Source organism: Ammospiza nelsoni, chromosome 33 (genome assembly GCF_027579445.1).
Source record: "Ammospiza nelsoni isolate bAmmNel1 chromosome 33, bAmmNel1.pri, whole genome shotgun sequence".
Lineage (NCBI taxonomy): Eukaryota > Metazoa > Chordata > Aves > Passeriformes > Passerellidae > Ammospiza > Ammospiza nelsoni.
In genome coordinates, this window is record NC_080665.1 from 1922212 (window position 1) to 1943109 (window position 20898).

Sequence of the window (20898 nt, forward strand, 5' to 3'; positions counted from 1 at the left end):
AAACTCCTTAACCCCAGTGTAGCATTAAGAAGCAGCATTCTTTATTCAGCTGGATGAACAGGGGATAGCTCCTCCCAAAGCCATGCATGCTGAGTACAGGAGAGTTTCTCTTTATTTTCTGTATTTTGCATACATATTCATTGATTGTCCTGGACTAAACACACATGTGACAATCGTTTCCCGAATATCATTAACTTATTTCCCCTCCCCTTCACACATGTACTGGGGGCTCTCTGGTGGTCCCTGGTGGTCGTGGAACCTAATGTTCCGGTGGGCCTGGCTGAGCTGGCAGGACACGGAGGCTGCTGAACTTCCAGTTCCCCTTCTCACACAATGAGCATTGTGAAGTTTCCATAGGCCTGGGGTTGTGGAGAACAAGCTCCAGGGGTCAGCTCACCTGGTGGAGACAATTGATCATCTGGTAACAAGAGGTTACAGAGTGGATTGTGACATCACAGAGTGGATTATGTGAGGTCATTGAGAGCTATGACATCATACACTGCCTCTGTGACATAACAGAGCCAGCTGTGACATCACAGGGCAGAGGTCTGACATCACAGTGCAGACTACGCCATCACAGACTCTGGTGTGACATCAGAGACCAGCTGTGTGACATTGGAGAATGGTCTGTGACATCACAGAGCAGGCTGTGACATCCCAGAGGGGATCTGTGACATCCCAGAGGGGCTGTGTGACATCCCAGCAGGGCTGTGTCAGGTCACTGGGTTGGTCACTCTGCCCCAGCTCCCCCTCACAGTTTCTCCCAACAACTCCAATGCTGTCCATGCCCAGCACGGTCCACCTGGAGCCACACCCTCCACCAAAGGATATTCCACAGGATCCACCCCAGAGCCTGACAGGGGACAAGGGGCCAGGGCTGTGTGACCAGGACAGTAAGGACTGGGATTATCCAGGTCACTGTGGCCTGGTTTGGATTGCCCAGGGACGGAAAGATGTCTGGCAGCTGGAGCAGGGTCTGGGAAGGCCTCCAAGGTGGGGCTGGAGCCCTTGGGCTGTGAGCAGAGGCTGAGGGAGCTGCGCTGGTCCAGTCTGGAGCAGGGAAGGCTGAGGGGCTCCTCATCCCAGCCTGGCAGTGCCAGCCAGGAGGGGATGGAGAACACAGAGCCAGGCTCTTCACCAGGGGCTGGGGGGAGACAAAGCCAATGGGTGGAAGGGGAAAGAGGGGAGATCAGCCAGGGCATGAGGAAATGAAATGAGTCGGGCTGCTTTCAGCATTTCCTCAACACTAAGAGCAGCCTGACCTCCCTTCTCCATCTACCACTGATAGATTTGCAAATCAGGAATTGTTTGAGCTGTTCTGTCCTCAGTCCAGGACAAGAATCCTGATACAAGAACTCAGTTGTGTTTATATCTATCACAGAACCACATTAGTCAAAAATCAATTTTAATATGCAAATCAGTTGTGAACAGTGGACTCATCAGACATGCTGGGACATTGCACATAGCTCAGAGAAGAGTTTGGAATTGTGTGATTGTTATTTTAATGGTGTAATTTTTATTAAGATATATCCTGTTCAACTGTGGTCTGTTGGCTAGGTCCAGTGTGGGCTGGAGGGAGCTCAGATTTGCACAAGGCTGCTCTGAGTGCAAGCCTTGGATGGGGAAAATGGTGGGGTGGGTGTAGGGACAGAGTCTGATTGATTGTCAGCCATGAAAGGTCTTGATTTTCATACCCAGTCAAACTGCATGAGGAGGTACTTAGATTCAATGTCAATTGGAGATTGCACATTTCAATGAATTACTAGTAAAAAAAAAATTACAGGACCTAAAAAGAAATTTTCTTGCTGTTTTTTTAAATTCAGGGTATTCACATTGAATTGGCTTCTGAAATCTGACTAATTAACCACACGTTTGATTTGAACAAATTATTAATTAAATCAAATTATTCCCAGAAGCTTAGCTTGTTTAGCTGTTCTGAATGTCAATGAGCCCTGGGACACTGAATTCCTGCACTGAAGAGCTGAAGGCTGAACAAGCCTCTGGAGCTGGAAAATTCAGCAGTAGCCTCCAAGGTGCTGAGGATGTCAGCAGCCCCCACTGAGGCCATCCCTGCCCAGAGACCGTGGGGGAATGGGCAGACAAGGAGAGCGTCCCTGGGGCTGGGGCAGCACAACTCAGAGGCACCAGCGGCTCCAGCTGGGAAATGGAGTGTGGAATGGGGCTGGGAAAGCCCTGCCTGGGCTGTGCCAAGCAGGGTACACAAGCCCTGACTTCCATCCAGTAGAAAACTCTGTCAAGGAGATATTTAAAAGGAATTACATTCATTTCTGTATTCTGAATTGGACTTCTTGGAGAAATACCAACAAGAGATCCTCAGGAGCTCAAAACAACAAAACAGTCTTTACTGGTAACTTTAGAAAATCAGAGAATATTTGGCAAAAGATTTAATATGACATTCAATCAACACAGAACACTTCTTAAAGCACTGACTTGGCCCATTAAATTTCACAAACTCTGAGCTATTTGAATTTTACATTACTCAAATTTGCAAAAGGACCGAAATAGAAGAAAAGGACAGAAAGAGAGAGAGGCAAAAAGGATACAGAGAAGCATACACAGAGGTACCAACTCCTGGATTCCAGTAGCATTCAGATGGAAATTCCAAGAGGAGGTAGGGTCAAGATGAGTGCTTGCCTTGTGGTCAGCCTTCAATACCCCTTGGTCTTCCTGGGCCCTTCCCCCAGGTGGGACTGTGGCTCATTTGGTCCCTCAGGAGCTGGGCTGGGGCTGCAGAGGTGGCTGTGGAGCATTGCCTGTGCTGTGCCAGGGACTGCCAGACACTGCTGGGCTGGGATAGAGGCTCTGGGGGGATTGGGGTCACAGGGCAGGGCAGGGCTGGGCTTCCAGGGCAGGGGAGGGCTGGACCTGCCCCTTTCTCCTCTATTGGAATAAGATCCCAATATTACCAGGTAGATTGTGCCTGGGCTCCTCTGACCCCTGCTCCTGGGCCAAAGGTGGCAACTGTGGTGTTTCACCTCAGAGACACTTTTGGCTGGCTGGATGGTGCAGCTGAGCGCCGAAACAAGTCCAGGCTTGTAGAAACTCAGTTTGCCTCAGGTGGGAAGGCTTGAGGCTAAGGTGAGGAGGAAAAGGAGAGAGATTCTGCCGGAGGGTTAATATCAAGAGTTTATTCCATGGTCACAGACGTCTGAATCTTAGGTAACAGCTCCAACAGAATCCCGACCGCATGGCCTGAGTGACTTTTTAAGCTCCGGGGGGAGGGGGAGGGAAGGGACAGGTGAGCCACCAACCAGGTGGGAGGGGCAGGGTCTCAGGCAACGATGACACCCAGACAGACCAATGACCTCTGGGCACAGGGGCATCTTTTGAACCTGACCAACCACATGATGGCCTTGCTGGAATGTTAAGACTGATTGACAGCCCAGCAGGAGGTGAGGGGGAAGGGGAAGAGAGATATTGCCACACCTGGGAAGGGGCTGGGAAGTTTAAAACAGGAAATTGCAACACACTGCAACACTCCCCACACATGAAATGTCTTGAGCCAAGAAATTCCTCCACTCTGTCACAATAGGGAATACTGGAGGTGAAATCCCAATTCTGGCCACGGGCACCTAGATAAGAAGGACAGTTCTTTTCCTTAGGAATGAAAGCCCCAGTTCTCAGTAAATTTCTGGTTTGATTGTTGGGATTCTGTTTGGTTTTGTTGTTGCTTTGTTTCCTTGTTGTGCCTGAAGTGTCCAGTCAGGAGCAGAGTTACTCTTGCCAAGGAACTTTGTGCTGCTGTCCCTTAATATTCAGTCTGGTTTTTGCTGATCCCTTGCTGGGGAATTTTCAGCGCTCTCAAGGTCTCGTTGGTAACAGGGTGAAGGAGCCCTGGCCCAGGCTCTGGCCCTGGGGGACACGGGGACGCTGCCGGGGGCTCCCTGTCCCCCTGTGCCACCCCCAGGGCCCCGGCCCCCTGTCCCCGTGTCAGGCTCTGGGGTCGATCTCGTGGAACATCCTCTGGGGGAGGCTGCGGGGCTGGGTGCGGGGGTACCCCGGGGGCATAGGGGACCTTGCTGTGGATGAGCAGGGTTGGACTGCTCTGGGGGGAGATGTGAGGGGGGCCAGGGCAGAGTGACCTCCCCAATAACCTCACACTGCCCCTGTGATATCACACAGCCCCTGTGATGTCACAGTGCCCCTGTGATGTCACACAGCCCCCATGATGTCACACAGCCTCTGTGATGTCACAGTGCCACTGTGATGTCACACAGCCACCCATGATGTCACACTGCCCCTGTGATGTCACACTGCCCCTGTGATGTCACACAGATGCCTGTGATGTCACACTGCCCCTGTGATGTCCCAGAGCCAACTCTGAGACTCCACGCTATGATGTGATACAGCTGCTCTGTGATGTCACAGAAGTCTCTGTGATGTCAGAAAGTCACTCTATGATTTCACAATCTCTACTGTGATGTCACAGCCTGCTCTATGATGTTACACTGCCACCCAGTGTTGTCACAGCCCACTCCCTGATGTCACAGAGCCACCTTCTATGATGGCAGGATCTGCTCTATGGCCTCACACCCTACTCTGTGATGTCACAGCCAGCTCTGTGATGTAAAAACGCCCCTCATTGATGTCACAAAACCCTCTCTGTGATGTCATACTGACACTCTGTAAGGTCACAGCACATACTTTGACCTCACTGCCAGCTCTATTATGTCATGCAGCCATGCCATGATCTCACAGCCTGTTCTGTGATGTCACAAAGTCCCCTCTATGACAATGTAGCTGCTCAGTTACCTCACACAACAAACTCTGTGATGTCACAGCCCAATCTGTGACCTTACACAGCCCACTCTGTGCTGTCACACAACCCCTGGCTGACATCCCAGCTGCTCTGTGCCTCTATGACACAGCCACAGAGGTGCTGCTGTGGCACAGCCCCCTCAGGGCCATCCCACAGCCCCTGCCAGTTCTGAGCCCCTGTGAGCTCTGTCTGTGCCCTGCTGGTGTCCCTGAGGGGCCCTGGCAGTGCCCCAGCCCTGCTGGGCTGTGCACAGGAGCTGCTCCTGGCCAGAGCTGTGTCTCTGCAGCGCTGCCCTTGCCAGGAGCTGCCTCTGGGCCAGGAGCCCGGCCCAGCTCAGCAGCACAGACACAGCACAGGGACTTTAATGAGCCTCTGGGACTTTGCTGCTCTTTGCATCAGACTCAGTCCCTCGGAGTGTGCTCAAAAAACCTTCTCAGGGACTCAAAAAGAGGGTGAAACACTGAAGTTTCTCATACTTTAAATAGATCCATCAGAGGGACAGGACTGAGAAAGTGTCCCCAGGTTCCAGGTAGAGCAGAACACTGGTGGCAGTGATGACAGGTGGGGACAAGTGTTGGGAGTTTAGTTCAGGCATGGCTTAAAGAAAAAGGCCACGAAGCCATGCAGCTGAGAGAAAAGTAACAGGTAGCTGTGAAGCAGTTTCAAAGCAGTTTCCAGCCTGACTTCTATAAACAATTAGTCTCTCTCAGGCATCCTTGTATAAGCAATAAAGTTCTCAGGCAGTCTTCCCATAACAAAGGTAACATCCTCTCTGGGAAAAGATGGCACCCTGGGAACAGTTATGGAAGTTTTGGGAACCATTCGTATCACAGTGAGAACACTGATTTTGTTTGATGTAAACAATCTACGGTATTGTAAAACAAAAGGAGTGGTTAGAGTTTTCTCTGTTAGCCTATCATAAAGCTGTATTTTGGAATATGCATGAAGTTCGTTAACACTATTATTTAAGGTGACGGATCGATCAATAAAGTTGGAGTTCGATGCATTATAGGATGGTCGTTCTCCCCCTCACTTCAACAAATTGGTGACACCCGGACGTGATAGCGGACACCACGACGATCGCGGCCATCACGGGGATTGCGAACACCAAAGGATAAGTGAGGAATGGTTCAGGCTCCGAAGCAGCGGGAGCAGCAATAAGCGCGAAATTAAAGCGGAGGAAAAAAGAAAACCGCCGATACGCGCCGTGCCCTGGCAACCATAATTAGATGGGCCAGCTGATACGTGCGGCATAGAAGTCTTGGAATACGCTGCTAGGTGAAAGTGCGCACTTAAAAAGAGGTATGGAAAGACAAGCCGCATATGAACTTTTTATTACATTTTTGCAAAAAAGGCAAATTAAGGGTATAGACTTACAGAAAGAATTGCAAGGTCTTTTGGCTTATGGTCTGGAAAGGGGAGTCTTTGTGAATCCCCACACGGTTCACGAGTTGTCGGAGTGGCGTAAATTTGGTGATATATTATGGCTGGCTACGTTAGACGATGATAAAACTGCTAGGAAAATGGGTAAATTATGGCGGGTTATTAACAACGAACTGTTGCAGTTTCAGGCGGAAAAGAGGGCTGCCTATCAGGCTACTGCCGCTCACGATCGTAATAAAGAATACGATCAAGAGAGGGAGTTTGATAAAGAGTCGGGGACTCCTCTCGGCCCTGCAATGAGGACGGTTTCATTACCGACCTCGCCTCCTCCTTCGGCGAGCCAGGTGCCGAGCCAGGCTGTGAGTCCGGCTCCAAGCCAGGCTCCAAGCCAAGCTCCACAGGGCGCTTTACTACCCTCCGCGCCGCTTCTACCGCCTCCTTTAACGAGCCAGCCCCCCCTGACGAGCCAAGCTCTGCAGGGTGCTCCGCAGGGTGCTTTATTGCCCGCTTTGCCGCAGGCTATGCATAGCGCTTCTGAGTCTCCCGTATTGCTTGCATCGCAGCAGCCAGGGCCACAAACGTGTGTCCCGTTCCCAAAAAGTAATCAGAGCCCTGGGTTGGAAAACGATCGAGCGGTGATGATTGCACGGGAAAGACGGGATGCGTGGGCAGCTCTTGCCAAAGATGCAATGGAGAAGGGAGACCAGGAGTTGATAAGCTTAGCGAGCGAACTGGCTTGTCCGGTTATTTTCACCCCCCAGGCTGGCGGAGGTATGCAAGCGACAATTAGTGCTTTAGATTGGAAGATGTTATCTCAGTTGCGAGCTACTGTTAGCCAGTTTGGCTTTAAAAGCGAACCAGCCAAGCAAATGCTCGACTATATTTTTGACACCAGTATTCTTCTTATTAATGATTGTCGTGGCATAGTTAAATTAATCTTTACCCAACATCAGCAATTGCTTTTTAACGCCCATTGGCAGGCATTAGTAAATGAATGCGTGGCAGTACAAAGACAGCAGGGTGACCCCCTCTATGGCGTTACTGTTAGTGAGCTTATGGGTCTGGGACCTTTCTTTCGTCCTGAGGCACAAGCCTTAATAGGTCAAGAGAAGTGCCGGGAGGCAATAAGGTTAGTCAGACTCGCGATGGAAAGGGTAAAGGAACCAGAAGAGAGACCTATATATATAGGAATCAAGCAAGGCAGAGAGGAATCATTTAGCTCTTTTATTGACAAGGTTGCTGCAGAAATTGAAAGAGCTGAGGTGCCAAAATATCTTAGGGGAGTATTGCTCAGGGAGTGTGCTCTCCGAAATTGTAATTCTACTACTAGGAGAGTACTTAACACCCTAGGTACTAATTGGACTATAGAAGAGGCATTAGAGAAGATGGCCCTCATATCTACGGGACAGCAGGCTTTTGTGGTAGATGCGATCAAACAGAAATCAACGTCAGGAATAGGCTTGCAAGAACAGGCAAAGTCCTCTCAGAGTCAGGTATTAGCCGCTCTTGCACCTCACCAAGCGTCAGCTGCATTTGCAAATCAAATAATATGGGCCAAAAATGCCGCTCGGACGACCAGGCACCAACAGAAGTCATCGCTGCAGCATCGGCACCTTCTTCTGTCTCCAACCCGACACCACAGGAAGCCACCGCGGGGGGAGAGCGAAGCCGCCGCGGGAGCAGCCACGGGTGCAGCAGTGCCTGCAGCGGACTCAGCCTGCCGGCGAGTAAACAAAGAATCCAGCGCAGGGGGGGGAGTTTTCGCCCGCTCCGACACACGCGCCGCGGGACTGGAGCGCTTTTTGCAGCAGGAGCATTTCTCCCTCCCCCCACAGCCGGCAAAAGCTTCAGTTTAAGACCTAACAGCCTAATGGATGTAACTTTTGTCAACAAAAGGAAAAGATCCCTGTTGAAATTAAGAAACCAGTGATGGTAAACAAGGAAAGTTAAAAGCACTTTAGTTCTTCCTGGCAGAGATTGAAACAGGAATCAGCGTACTGTATGCATGGGTCAAATTTCGGCCGGTTTGGCTCGGCATTGGTTGCTGTCTTGAAATCACCTGTATTGGCAGAGACTTTAACATCAGAAGCCCGGATGGCTCAGTCAGTGGAACATCAGACTCTAGAATTATATTTTGAAAAGTTTAAAAATGTTAAGATATGTTAGACTGATCGTATGAGTGAGATGTTGTGAGTGTGCTTTTTGATATAGAAATGCTATAGCAAACACGTGAACAAAGTTATTTTAGCTTAATATTTTAGAATCAGGCCTGTAAGTAAGTTATAGTAAATGCTATGTTTTATGTCTATAGTAAGTTTTATCTGTTATTAAGTAGTTTAAGTTAAATTAAATGCTAAATACTATTAAGGTTAAGTTTGTTAAGTTTATTTTCTATTAAGTTCGAGGTCTGTTAAGGTTAAATCATATTAGGTTTAAGATAAGTTAGATTCTGTTAAGTTTGATCTTACATTATTTACAAATAAGTCTAAAATCAGTTAAATTTTGTTATAGTTTTGTTAGAATTAAGAGATTTTACATGTAAGTTCTGTTGATTTAAAATTCTATTAAGTTTAAGTAAAGATAAGTTTAAGTAATGTTAAGTTCTATTAAGTTTAAATATTTTAAGTTTAAGTATTTTAAGTATAAGTGCTATTAAGTTTAAGTGATGTTAGATAGATTTATGCTTTTACGATAGGTGTTTGTTTTATGACTTGTGTTCAAAGTGTTGTTGTAAACATCAGAGAAACCTTGCTAGCTGAAAATACTATTTAGTTATTAGAATTGCCTATTCTTATGTTGCAAAGAGTGTAGCACAGTTAGCCCATAGAATTTTGAAGCCAGTTAAGTTCTATTAATTTGAAAATAAGTCTGCTAAGTTAAGTATTTTAAGTGCTTCAAGTACATACTACTTTCTCACCACTCCAAATCAACAAAGGACTGAGAATCGCCCAGCTGATGCCATTTCAGCCAAATGACTAAAGGATTACAGACTATAAAACTGATTTTGAACATTTTTGAGAAACCCAGGGAAGAGGTGGATGTGAAAATCTCATGGACAGAAAGGATCGTTTTCAGACTTGTCATTCACCTCCTCTCCAGGTTCACATAAATGAAAACAGCTAACAGCTTTCTTTTCTTAGTCCAATTACCACCTACCGTGCAATGCCTGATAAGGCCGGACATTGTGGCTCAGCTGAGGGTGGTTTTAACCCTTTGGGATAAAACGCTGTTGCCGGACGACCAGGGAACTGATTGACATTATTGAATCATTATCATCTTTCCATATAAAAGGACTGGCAAAAGAGAACTGCCTTGAATGTCACAGCCCACATTGTGCTGCTTGGGTTGCACTGTGTTGTGGAGGTTGTGATGAGACCTTTTGGGTGGATCAGTTGTCACTTTTTCGTTTATGGTGTGATACCTGTAATCATAGACATAACTGGGAACATAATTGGGAGTGGGCTCTACGGAATGCAACAGGACTCAACACTGCCTCAGCTTTAGGTCTTTATGAGTCACATGAGCAGAAAATCTTGGCTTATTATCGGTGGGAGGTACAGTGTATTTTAAAAAGGGTTAAAGCTCAAAGTGCATCATATATAGCCTCTGTAAGGTGTAGAAAACTGGTGCCTTTAACACAACATTCCATTGTAGGGCCTATAAAAGGAGATCCCAATCAGGCATTAGACAACTGCATTAAAAAGTTACAAAGGTGTGGTCTTCAGGTCTCAGGAACAGTAAGGTTAAAAACTGACAAGAAGAAGAAGGTCAAAGTAAAACCAGAAAAATGAGGTTTCCTTTTATTATATTATTTAGTGTAGTGGTAGCTGAAGAATTTAAGTTAACACATTTTAGTCAACCTAGAAATAATGTATGGCTAACACTTGCTAGGCAGATTAATCAGACTTCGCTTTGTCTCAGCATTGGAGGAGTTACCAACCCCTTTCGAACCTGTTTGGTAGGACTCCCAGTATGGTCTCCTCAAGAATTCTGCAGTTTTATTAATAACCGTGCCTTATGTATGCACAGTATGGTAAATATTAAATTGCCTAAAGGGTATACTGCCAGTCAGAGTGATGGCTACCGTCAATGCCTGTTAGTTCAATCTCTTAACATTCCTTTGCATTCTCCACCTGAGGAGTTAGAGCTTTTTGGAAGTGCAAATGCTAGCATGACCAGCACTTCCAACGGTGGATGGTTTAGCTTTGATTACTCTAATCCTCAAAAGATGAATCCATATAAACAAACATGGGCAACTTTGGATTCAGCCCTAAAGCCAAACATAGTATCTAAACAACTCTACAGCCATTGTAAAGGCTCTAGCATCATGACACCTAAGAAGTTACCTACAGGAATATTTCTAATTTGCGGAGATAGAGCCTGGAATGGTATACCTGCTCAACCTCAGGGTGGACCTTGTTATTTAGGCAAGTTATCACTATTTCACCCTAATATATCTGTGCTGATGCAATTAAGTCATCAGGTAAGCAGGCAAAAGCGTAGCTTACACAATTTGGACTGTAGTCAAATAGGAGATCCGTGGTTCTGGAGTAAATTTAAACAAGTGATGGTTTCAGCTTTCCTACCCTGGGGTGCTGCAAGCAAAGCATTGACTCTAGCAAAACAAATAGGGTGTTGGGCTAAGGGTGAACTAAATAAAACTTCACAGATATTAGATATGTTAACTTCAGATGTACAAAGTGTTAATCACGCTGTTCTACAAAATAGAGCTGCTATAGATTTCTTATTATTAGCTCAAGGCCATGGGTGTGAAGAGTTTGAAGGAATGTGTTGTATGAATTTATCTGATCATTCTGTATCTATTCATGCTAAGATAAAAGAGCTACGGCTAGGACTTAATAAGCTTAAGGAAGAAGAAGGATTAGGTATTGATGGGTGGCTTAAAAGTTTCGGATTGGGACCCTGGCTAAGAAACCTTATAACATATGCTATAGGGATATTAGGAGTACTCTTATTGCTTTTACTTATATTACCTTGTTTCTGTAGCTGTATCCAAAAGATGGTTAGTAGGATGATAGAGAAAATGTGGCAAACTAACCTCCTTTCTTTTAAAGAAAAAGACGGGGGAAATGTTGGGAGTTTAGTTCAGGCATGGCTTAAAGAAAAAGGCCACGAAGCCATGCAGCTGAGAGAAAAGTAACAGGTAGCTGTGAAGCAGTTTCAAAGCAGTTTCCAGCCTGACTTCTATAAACAATTAGTCTCTCTCAGGCATCCTTGTATAAGCAATAAAGTTCTCAGGCAGTCTTCCCATAACAAAGGTAACATCCTCTCTGGGAAAAGATGGCACCCTGGGAACAGTTATGGAAGTTTTGGGAACCGTTCGTATCACAGTGAGAACACTGATTTTGTTTGATGTAAACAATCTACGGTATTGTAAAACAAAAGGAGTGGTTAGAGTTTTCTCTGTTAGCCTATCATAAAGCTGTATTTTGGAATATGCATGAAGTTCGTTAACACTATTATTTAAGGTGACGGATCGATCAATAAAGTTGGAGTTCGATGCATTATAGGATGGTCGTTCTCCCCCTCACTTCAACAGACAAGCGAGGGAAAGGTGTTTCTGATGCTGAGCAAACCTGCGCCTCTGTCCCTGCAGGCTGTCGGTATCCCCGGCTGCCCCACGTGGCTGGGCCCTTCCTTTGCTGACAGCTCTGCCTCCTGCCTGCCCCTGCCTGCCCACACAGAGCCTTGGGCTGCTCCAGGCTCCTGCTGGGGACGTGCTGCAGCTCAGCCCTGCTCTGACAGGGAAATTCCTTTCTGCTGGTGTTCAGTCTGGACCTCCCAAGCTGCACTGGTGCTATTAGGTCTTCTTCAGGCTTATTCCTACTATGAAGAAAAGCTCCAGCCTCTCTGAAACCACCCATCCATCCCTCCCAGGCTATTCCCTTTCAGTCCTCAGTCTCTACACCACTGACAACAGAGGCCGCAGACTCTCCCTGCTGGTTTTGTGATGAGGCCTCCATACCCCATTCTGGGAGATTTTTGAGTCCTCTCCAAGGTCTGTGAAAAGGGAAAAATAGCATTCTAAGTTATTTTCTCCTAAATCCTACAGTGACAGCAAAACGGGTCAGTATCTTTAAACTGAATGGGGACAAATTAACATTTGTTAGAAGGAGGAAATATTTTACAATTAAGAAAGTGGCAGGAAACTGCAGCTGTTTTTCCAGAGAAGTGGATTCCCCATCCCTGGAATTGTCCAAGAGCAGGAGCTTTGTGCAACCTTGCCCATTGAAACCCTCTCATCCCCAGTGACAGAATTCCTGCATTGTGGGTTCTCTGATGTGCTGGGTGCCCTCACAAGGCTTCTGGCCAGAATGTCTGCTGAGGGCAGCCAGGCTGCTGCAGGGGCAGTGACCTCACAGCCATCACCATGGCAGCCCTGTCCCCTGGGCCTGGCTCTGCCCTTTCCTCTGCCCCTGCCTTGGCTCTGCTGTCATGAAGAGTTTTGTCATTAATATCTTATCCCCAAGGTGCTGGGGCCAGTGGCTTCCCAGTCAGGCTCCTGGGGCAGAAGTGGCTTTTCAGAGCCCAGCCAGGAATGAGCCCTGAGGCAGCAGCTCTGCAGTGGTGGCCACCAGGCCGGGCTGCCAAGGGAGGCTTCTGGCCATGGGCTGCAAGCAGCTGCTGCTGCCAAGGTGCCTTTGGTGCCTCAGGCTCTCCCTGGCACAGCTCCCAGCATGGCACTCTGCCCTTGTGCCCGAGCCCTTCCCTGTGCTGGGGCTGGCCTGGGGCTTTTCCTGCAGCGGGACCTGCCCTGCTGATGGCACAGGAAAGGCAGTTCCTGCTGGAGCAGGAGGCTCTGCCTGCAATGGGCTCCAAAAACTCCAGACAGGTCCTGTTTGCGAAGCCCCGAGTGGGAAATGAAGGAGGGGTGTCACACTGCTTTGGGGGTGAATAATGCTGAAACCAGCCTGACTCCTCCATCTCAAAGTTCAACATCCTCAGAGGGAGCTGAAACTGTGGCAGAGCTGGAAAAATCCCCAGAGAAAGGAACAACCAAGTGACACCACTGAGAGCTTCTGCAGCGCTGCTGAGCTGGCCCAGCCTGGGCACATCTGACTGACAGGGCAGCACCTCAGACGAGAAAAGCCCCATCCCAAATTTTAATGGCAGCATCTCCTGACATTTCCCTTCTTGAGGGGTGTGGATATTCCTCCCAGCGGTGGGGACACCCTCAAGGTCACTGCTCCAGGCTGAGCCAAAGGGAATTGCCCATGGTCATTGGTCAAGGGGAGTGACATCAATCTCTGCTTAATTACAGGTTTTGCTTAATACAGTTGCTTTGAAATAATTTCCTAGTGCTCTGTATAATATATTTTACGTCTCTTACATCCTGGCATAAATATTTCTGATTAAGGCAATTTTATCTAATCATTACCATAATAGAGAATACATATTTATATAAATATATCTGCCCATGACAGGAACCCTGTGAGTGTCTGGGACATCCTGGGTCTTTGGCAGCCTAGGGACTCCTGGGATGTCACTGTGGAGCCCCAGTGAGTGCCTGTGACAGATCGGTGCCTTTGCAGCCCAAGGTGCCCTGGGATGTCACCATGGAATGGCTGAGACTTCTTCTGACCACAGGGCCCTTTACCATCCCCAGAAAGCTCTGGGAGGTCTCCATGGAGGCCCTGTCTGTGCCTGTGACATCCCAGCCCTGGAACAGGCTGGAGACTCTTGGAAAGTCCCCAAGGAACCCCTCTGAGGGCCGGTGACAAATCTGATCCTAAGCAGGCAACCATCAACAGCCCCCTGTTGCAATGGGCAGTTTCCGTGCCAACCATGACCAGCTCCCTGTTGCTATGGTCAGTTTCCATGGCAACCATCACAAGCCCCCTGTTGCTATGGTCAGTTTCCATGGAAACAATCACCAGCTCCCTGTTGCTATGGTCAGTCCCTTGGCAGCTCCATGGAGACCCCATGCCAGGGCTGGTTGCCATGGACACCAGCTCAGGCCTGCAGCCAGAGCCCGCTGCCATGGCAACCATTGGCAGCCCCATCCCCAGGCTCATGGGATCCCAGAATGACAGAATTGGCTGAGCTGGGAGGGACCCATCAGGATCATCCAGTCCAACTGCTGGCCCTGCACAGGACACCCCAACAATGCCAGCCGGGGCCTGGCAGCGCTGTCCAAATGCTGCTGCAGCTCAGAGAGCCCTGGAGCTGGGACCCTTCCCTGGGGAGTCTGGGCAGGGCCCCAGCAGCCTCTGGGCAAAAACCTTTTCCTGACATCCAACCGGAGCCTGCCCCGTCTCAGCTGCAGCCGTTCCCTCCACTCCTGTCCCTGGGCACCAGAGGGAAGAGGTTCCCAGAGCCCCAGCCAGGGACCTGCTCCCAAGGCTGTTGCCATGGCCACCAGGGCTGGGACCAGCTGGGATGCTCGGTTTCCATGGGCCGGGGTGCAGGAATGGGATTCCCCAATTTCCTGCCCCCGCTAAAACCGCGCTGCCCTCACTGCCCTCCCGCCTCCCATGGAAAGCACAAAGGCAAAGGTCCAGTCTGGGATAAAAACAATTTATTAGGAACAGGAACAAGATAAGGGACAAACAGAACTGAAACAATATTGATAACAGAAGGGATAAATGAAATAGTTTACTGGGAAAACTAAAACACAACTCACTGGGTCTTCCTGGCCACAATTTCCCCTGTCTGGAAAGGACACCCTTCTTCTCAGGGAGAGAGAGAGAGTGTGTGTGTCCCTTTTCTGCGTCTGGAAATTCTCTGAGGTTGGAGTGGATGTAATGACACAGCCGTGGCAAGACCCTCATGTTTTTCAATGCCACATCATGACACTGGTAGGGGCAGGAAAAGGGACAAGTGTCTTCCCAGCATGGATCATGGGGAACATGGATCACCAGCGTTCTTCCCAATGTGGGTTCTCCCATGGGGGATGAAGCTGGAGTGGTGGATGAAGCTGTTCCTGCATTTGTGGCATTGGCAGGGATCCCTTACTGGTGGCTCCATTGGTGTCTGGTCAAGTGAGAACTGGTGGTGAAGCTCTTCCCACACTGGGGACACTCGCAGGGCCTCTCCCCAGTGTGGATGCGCCGGTGGATGATGAGGGTGAAGTTGTGCTTGAAGCCCTTCCCGCACTCAGGGCAGAGGAAGGGCCTCTCCTCAGTGTGAATCCGCTGGTGCTGGAGGAGACTGGAGCTGGTGTGAAACCTCTTCTGACACTGGGGACATTCATAGGGCTTCTCCCCAGTGTGGATGTGTTGGTGGGTCACAAGGTTAGATCTGTAGCTGAAGCCCTTCCCACACTCCCCACACTTGTAGGGCCATTCCCTGGTGTGGATCATCTGGTGGCTGATCAGGTGGGAGCTCCGCCTAAAGCTCTTCCCACACTGCAAGCACTTGTGGGGCTTCTCCCCATCATGAAGCTGCTCATGGACCACCAGCTCTGAACTCTGGCTGAAGCTCTGCCCACCTTCCTGGCTCAGGGTGGCTCTTTCTTCTTCAGAGCACCCTGGGCTGGGTTTGGAGCCCCTCCTCATGGGGGATGTCCGAGGTTTTTCTTCCCTGTTGGATTCCTGTGCGTTAGAATCACTCAAAACGGCCTCTTTCACGAGGTTCTGCCATGCAGATTTTTCCTCCCTGGTCTCCATCCTCAGTTCCTTCCCTGGGGAAGGAAGGACAAGGACAGGATGGGATTTGCCTCCACGCCAGAGGGAAGGGGAAGGAGATTCCGCAGTGCATCCCCGGCAGGATGGTGTTGGCAGCAGGGTTGTCCTGCAGCCAGGGGCTGTTCTGGGCTGGGAGACAGAGCAGGAGAGAGGGGGAAATAGGAACTGACTTCCTCCTCACCTATCTGGGTGTCCCAAGGCTCCTTCCTCTTCCTCACAGCCTCCTTCTCCATCCAATCAAGGTTTGGGAATGGGAAATCCTGTTCTGGGAAGAAAACAAAGGGTGCGCACATTGTCTTTTGTACTGGTTTGAAGGCAAACCTGGGGAGGGTCTAAACCAGAATTACAATTTAAAAGAAAATGAAGATCCAGGCAATGCTACATAAACACTGCCTTAAACTGACAGAGTAAGCATATAACCTGACACCCTGTTGTTCAGGGTGGTGGCAGCAGTCCCAGTAAATGGTGGTGCAGTCCTGTTGGAGAGATGAAGGTGATTCTGTCAAAGCAGTGATCCTGTAGAAGGGTCTGGTCTTCCTCTGGAGGTCCAGTGGTGGTTATGGAGCTCTTGTCCTCTGGCAATCCAGTAGGCAAGGTGCTCCTGGTGTAGCAAAGTGTTAGCTTATATCCAGGTAGGAATGCTTGGATCCTCCCCCTGGGCGGAGCATCCCACAATGAGAGCATGGAATTTTATCAGTCCTGCAGTGACATTCAGTGGCCCATTCACAGGAGATATCTCCCCTGGAGGGTGTTATCAGGGCTCAGTCATGGAAGAGATAAAGAACACTGCCCCACCTGTTTATAAGAGCTGATGAAGATGGGGATTGAAAACATACATTTGGTTACATCTTGCATGGCAACCTGAAACAGTGGGGTAATCCCTGCTCAGGGGGTGAACACCACCCCCCTTACCCAAACTGGCTCAGCTGTAAAACCCCCACCCTGGGAAGGGCACACACACACGAAATAATGTCACACTTACCCTGCCCCAGGGGAGGGCTCTTTTTCCTGTCATTCCCTTCCTGTCCCCCCTTTTCTATCCCAAATTTACAAATTTACAAATTCCCAAATTTACAAAAGATATCCAAGTCAATCCTAATTACTACAATGACTGTCTGTCTTTTGGGAATACTGCCCTGCTGTCCAGCCCTGTGGAGCTGGAAGAAGCTTGGTGAATTCAGCAGCATCGAGTGAAAAATCCTTTGTTTGTTTGGGGGAGGATTTTATATTTTGGTATCGACATTACAGAAGGGAGCCTGCCTTTGTGCAGGAGCAAGGAGAGTGAGTGTTGAACCAAATTGACTTCCAACACAATGGGCCAACCCCCCCAAAAGAGTCCAATTTATTCTGTTGATTGCTTTACAAACACTTGTTGCCTACCAGTTTGCATTACTCCCATTTATGGTCAAGACTAAGGAATTTGGGATTTTAGACTGCTGCTCAGTCTGGTAGCACCCATAACCTGCCTTGGGCTATTGAAAACAAAGAGCTGGCATCACTGAATCTCTGGTCTGTTTCCATCTGTAAGTTAGGAAATGTTTCCCTAAGCCTTGGTAGCAGTGATCCTGGTTCTAACTTGTGTTTTCAACAGGGAATTTCCTGTTTTATATTCTAAAGATTGAGGAGGTTTCTCTATGTCATTCTAGGGGATGGAAAACCAGAAGACTGAAGGCCCATCTGTCAAGGAGCCGATGAAGGAGAGGAATGATGGCTCAAAGGAGCCCCAGGCCACATTGTCTGCTAGCAAACGGTACTGAGCACTTTTCTTAGATGTGACAAAGCACATGACAGGCTTTACATGTCTCTTCCTCAGGAAAAACTTTCTGGCAGAGATGACTGATGCCACAGATTGTTTCCTTTCCCTACAAATGCTCTAGGATAAAAAATGTCTACTTCTGCATTGTGCTGAACACAACTTCTCTGGAGGGGTGTCCACAGAAATGGAGAGACAAAAAGACACCCATTGGCTTCAGCTCAGACGATCCAGTGCAGTGGCAAGGGCAGTGTTGTGGAGGCTGGGAGAGGGCCAAGTTTCTGCTGCCTGACTTGGGACAAGTAAATTCAAACAGTGTTGTAATCATATTGTTGTATATCATATTTCCAGAGTCTCATACCTTCTGGGTGGTTTTCTCACAGCAGCTCTTCACAGCAGTGCTGTTGTTGCTTCCCAGCCAGGGCTCCTTTGCAGCCCTCCCTGAATGCCTCACCCCCTTTTATCCCAGCTACCTCCATGGGCCAAAGCTGCTGCCCAATTAAGGACATCACAGCTGCAGCCCATTTACAATAACTAGAATCAGGGCAGGGTCACTTATACAGTACAGAGATCCTTTACTGCCATACATATATTTACTCAGGCCCCTATAAAACAGGGCTTTTTTTTCATCTGAGTGGAGTCATTTTCAGATGGGTGTTTTGATGAGAAATCTCAGTCTGGAAGCAAGATGCCGTTCCACAAAGATGCAGTTCTCATCTCTGAGGTTTGGCCTGGCTGAATCATGGTTCTTTCCTTTAAACAGTACCAAGTTTGAGTAGTAAGTAGCAAGGCAATTCCTGAACAACTTCAGTCAACGGGTGTCTGAATGTGGACTTTATGCCTTGATATTCTTGTCCTTCATGTAATTTGCTTGATGGACAGCATGTTTGGTTTATTGCCTCCTGTGCTGCAATCAGCATTTAAGACAGGAATTTGCTCCTTGCTGTCTCTTCATGGCAGTTGCAGAGCTACTTGTACCTGTTCTCCTCTGATAGCAGAGGGGGTTTATTTAGCTCTGTCCTGCTCAGCAGTGGCAGGAAAGTGACCACATGCCTCAGTAGCATAGCTACCATCTTCCTGTGCTCATGGAAGAGACAGGTTGATCAGGAGAATTGTTCCCAGTGGGGTTGTGAAGCTGTGCATCTGGTCTCCAGGGAAGCAAATGAAATGTGAGCGTAGTTCTGGGATGTCTGGCTTTTGTTTTTATCTCTCTTACTGATTTTCTGAATCCTTCAAATATGGCCCTGTTTATCTGTTCAGATGCATCTGAGCTACTTTTCCAGATTGTCATGCCTGGTTGTAGAGACACTTCTCCAGAGTGATGAGTTCCCTTATTCTAAGACACACACGTCCCATATGAGGAGGCATTTAAACTAGGCAGTAGTGTCTCTCTTTCTCCACAAAGCAAAGTGACCTGTGTGCCCTGGCAGCCATCTGAAGATAGATCAGGTGCATCTCATCCTTGGTTTTCCTGAGTGAGCACTGGTGCGAATGTCACTTGCAGATTGTCTGCCGTAATGATTATCTTGAGGTCCAGGTTGTTCTTCAGAGCCTCATGATTTTCCAGCTTGAAATCACATGATTAGGAAAGCTGCTCAAGATGTTTTGCTCACAATTAACTGAAGGTATTGTCTGTGGCTGCAGCTGTCTCCATAGAGAGCAGCAGGCACAACTTTGCCAGGCATTGTCCTGGGGAAGGATGTTAGAAGATCAGAGAAAAGAGTGAGAAACAATTCTTATCTTCACTTGCTGCACCTGTTGTTGTGAATATGTGGAATGTGATATGGAGATTTGTTTACCAAAGGGTAATTTCTTAATTGGCCACTGGTGATGGTGTTTTGGATTCAATTGACCAATCTGGTCTGTCTGTATCATAGCATAGCATAGCAATTGATCAGCCTTCTGGAATCATGGAGTCAATGCTAATTATTTCCTCAACGGGGATGCCATGCTACGATAATTATAACCAACAGGTCCTCATTTGGTTTTATTTTCCAGGGTGAAATCTCCCTCTGATGGACACCTCCTACCCTGTGCAAAAGCCCAGGTCACGTCACCTCCAGCTGTGGAAGAAACAGAGCTGCTCCAGAAGCTTTACCATCTCCTGGAAGCCAAGGAGTTTCAGGCACGGATGGAAGGAGTGGAACTCCTCCTAGACCTGTGCAAAACAGCCCCCAGCTCATCTCCACTAACATTGCCCAAGTATGTAGGGTATCTTCACTGCTCCTTTCCTTTAGCTCCTTTCCTAAGCCTGTAGCAGCAAAGTTAATTCAGTGTGTCTTGGCACTCTGTCCTGGCTGTTTGGGACACTCTGGTCCCTCTTACCCAGAAAAAATTTAATTCAGGTCCAGGCTTCAGGACAAGTTGTTTCAGTCCAGCTGTATTTGTCTGGCAGGTGCCTATTGATGCTGTTCATCAGATGATGGCAGAATTTTCTGCTGGTGTAACTGCTGCTCTCTCCTACTCCCAGCTGGGTGAAGTGAAGGGAATCCAGCCCCTGAAAGCATGGCAATTGTTCTCTAGACCAAAAATGGGTTTGCATAGGGAAGAGAAGTATCAGGCTGGGTTGGTTTAAACCCAGTTGCTTTTTTTAAGAACACTTCTATATACTCCATCTTGTCTTACACAGGCACAGCTCTGGCTACTCATTTCCATCCTTGTTCCTATTCCTCTTGGTAAAGACAGTGCTCTCCCTTCTTGGGGGTCTGTTTTTCTCTTTGGAAAAGGAGGAAAACAGCTAAGGACTCATCTCTGCCTTCTCCTCGCAGTAGCTGCTTTTTCCATTTTTCCAGCAAAAGGGGCCTGATAATGAGGCTGTCAAGGGACTGAACCTGCTCTAATGAGAGCTGTACAGCACATGACATTTCAGAAGTCTACCTGTTACTTAGAGAAATGGTCTGGATCCTGGAAGAGTTGATCAGGGCCCTGCTCTTCTCCAGACACTGGCTCTGAGACAAACAAAAGAAAACTTAGATCTCCTCCAGCCATAGTTTTGGCAAAATCATAATTGCCCTCAGTACTTGAGGCAACTGTATAGAAAACCGGGCATTGTAAACATCTGCTTCCATTCAAAGTGAAGATACTCTTTAGCCTTAACAAATGGAATTAATTTAATGATTTATAGATGGAGAGAAATACCATAGGAACTATTCTGTCCCCAGCCAAACCTCTTAAAAACAGAAGAAAATCTTTCAACCAGCATGAGGTTGTGCCACCATTCCAGTGAGTTGCCCCCAGGAAACAGTGAAATTGTGCAAGCGAGTGCTGACCTGACAGAATCACTTTCATCTTTGACATTGCTGACTGCTACATCTACTCTTCAAACAAGGACATTT

At 48.0% G+C, this 20898-nt stretch overlaps 1 pseudogene; it reads right to left on the reverse strand.

Moving 5' to 3' along the window:
- LOC132085897 (zinc finger protein 850-like) overlaps positions 1 to 20898 on the reverse strand; it is a 997265-nt pseudogene that overhangs the window by 558788 nt on the left and 417579 nt on the right.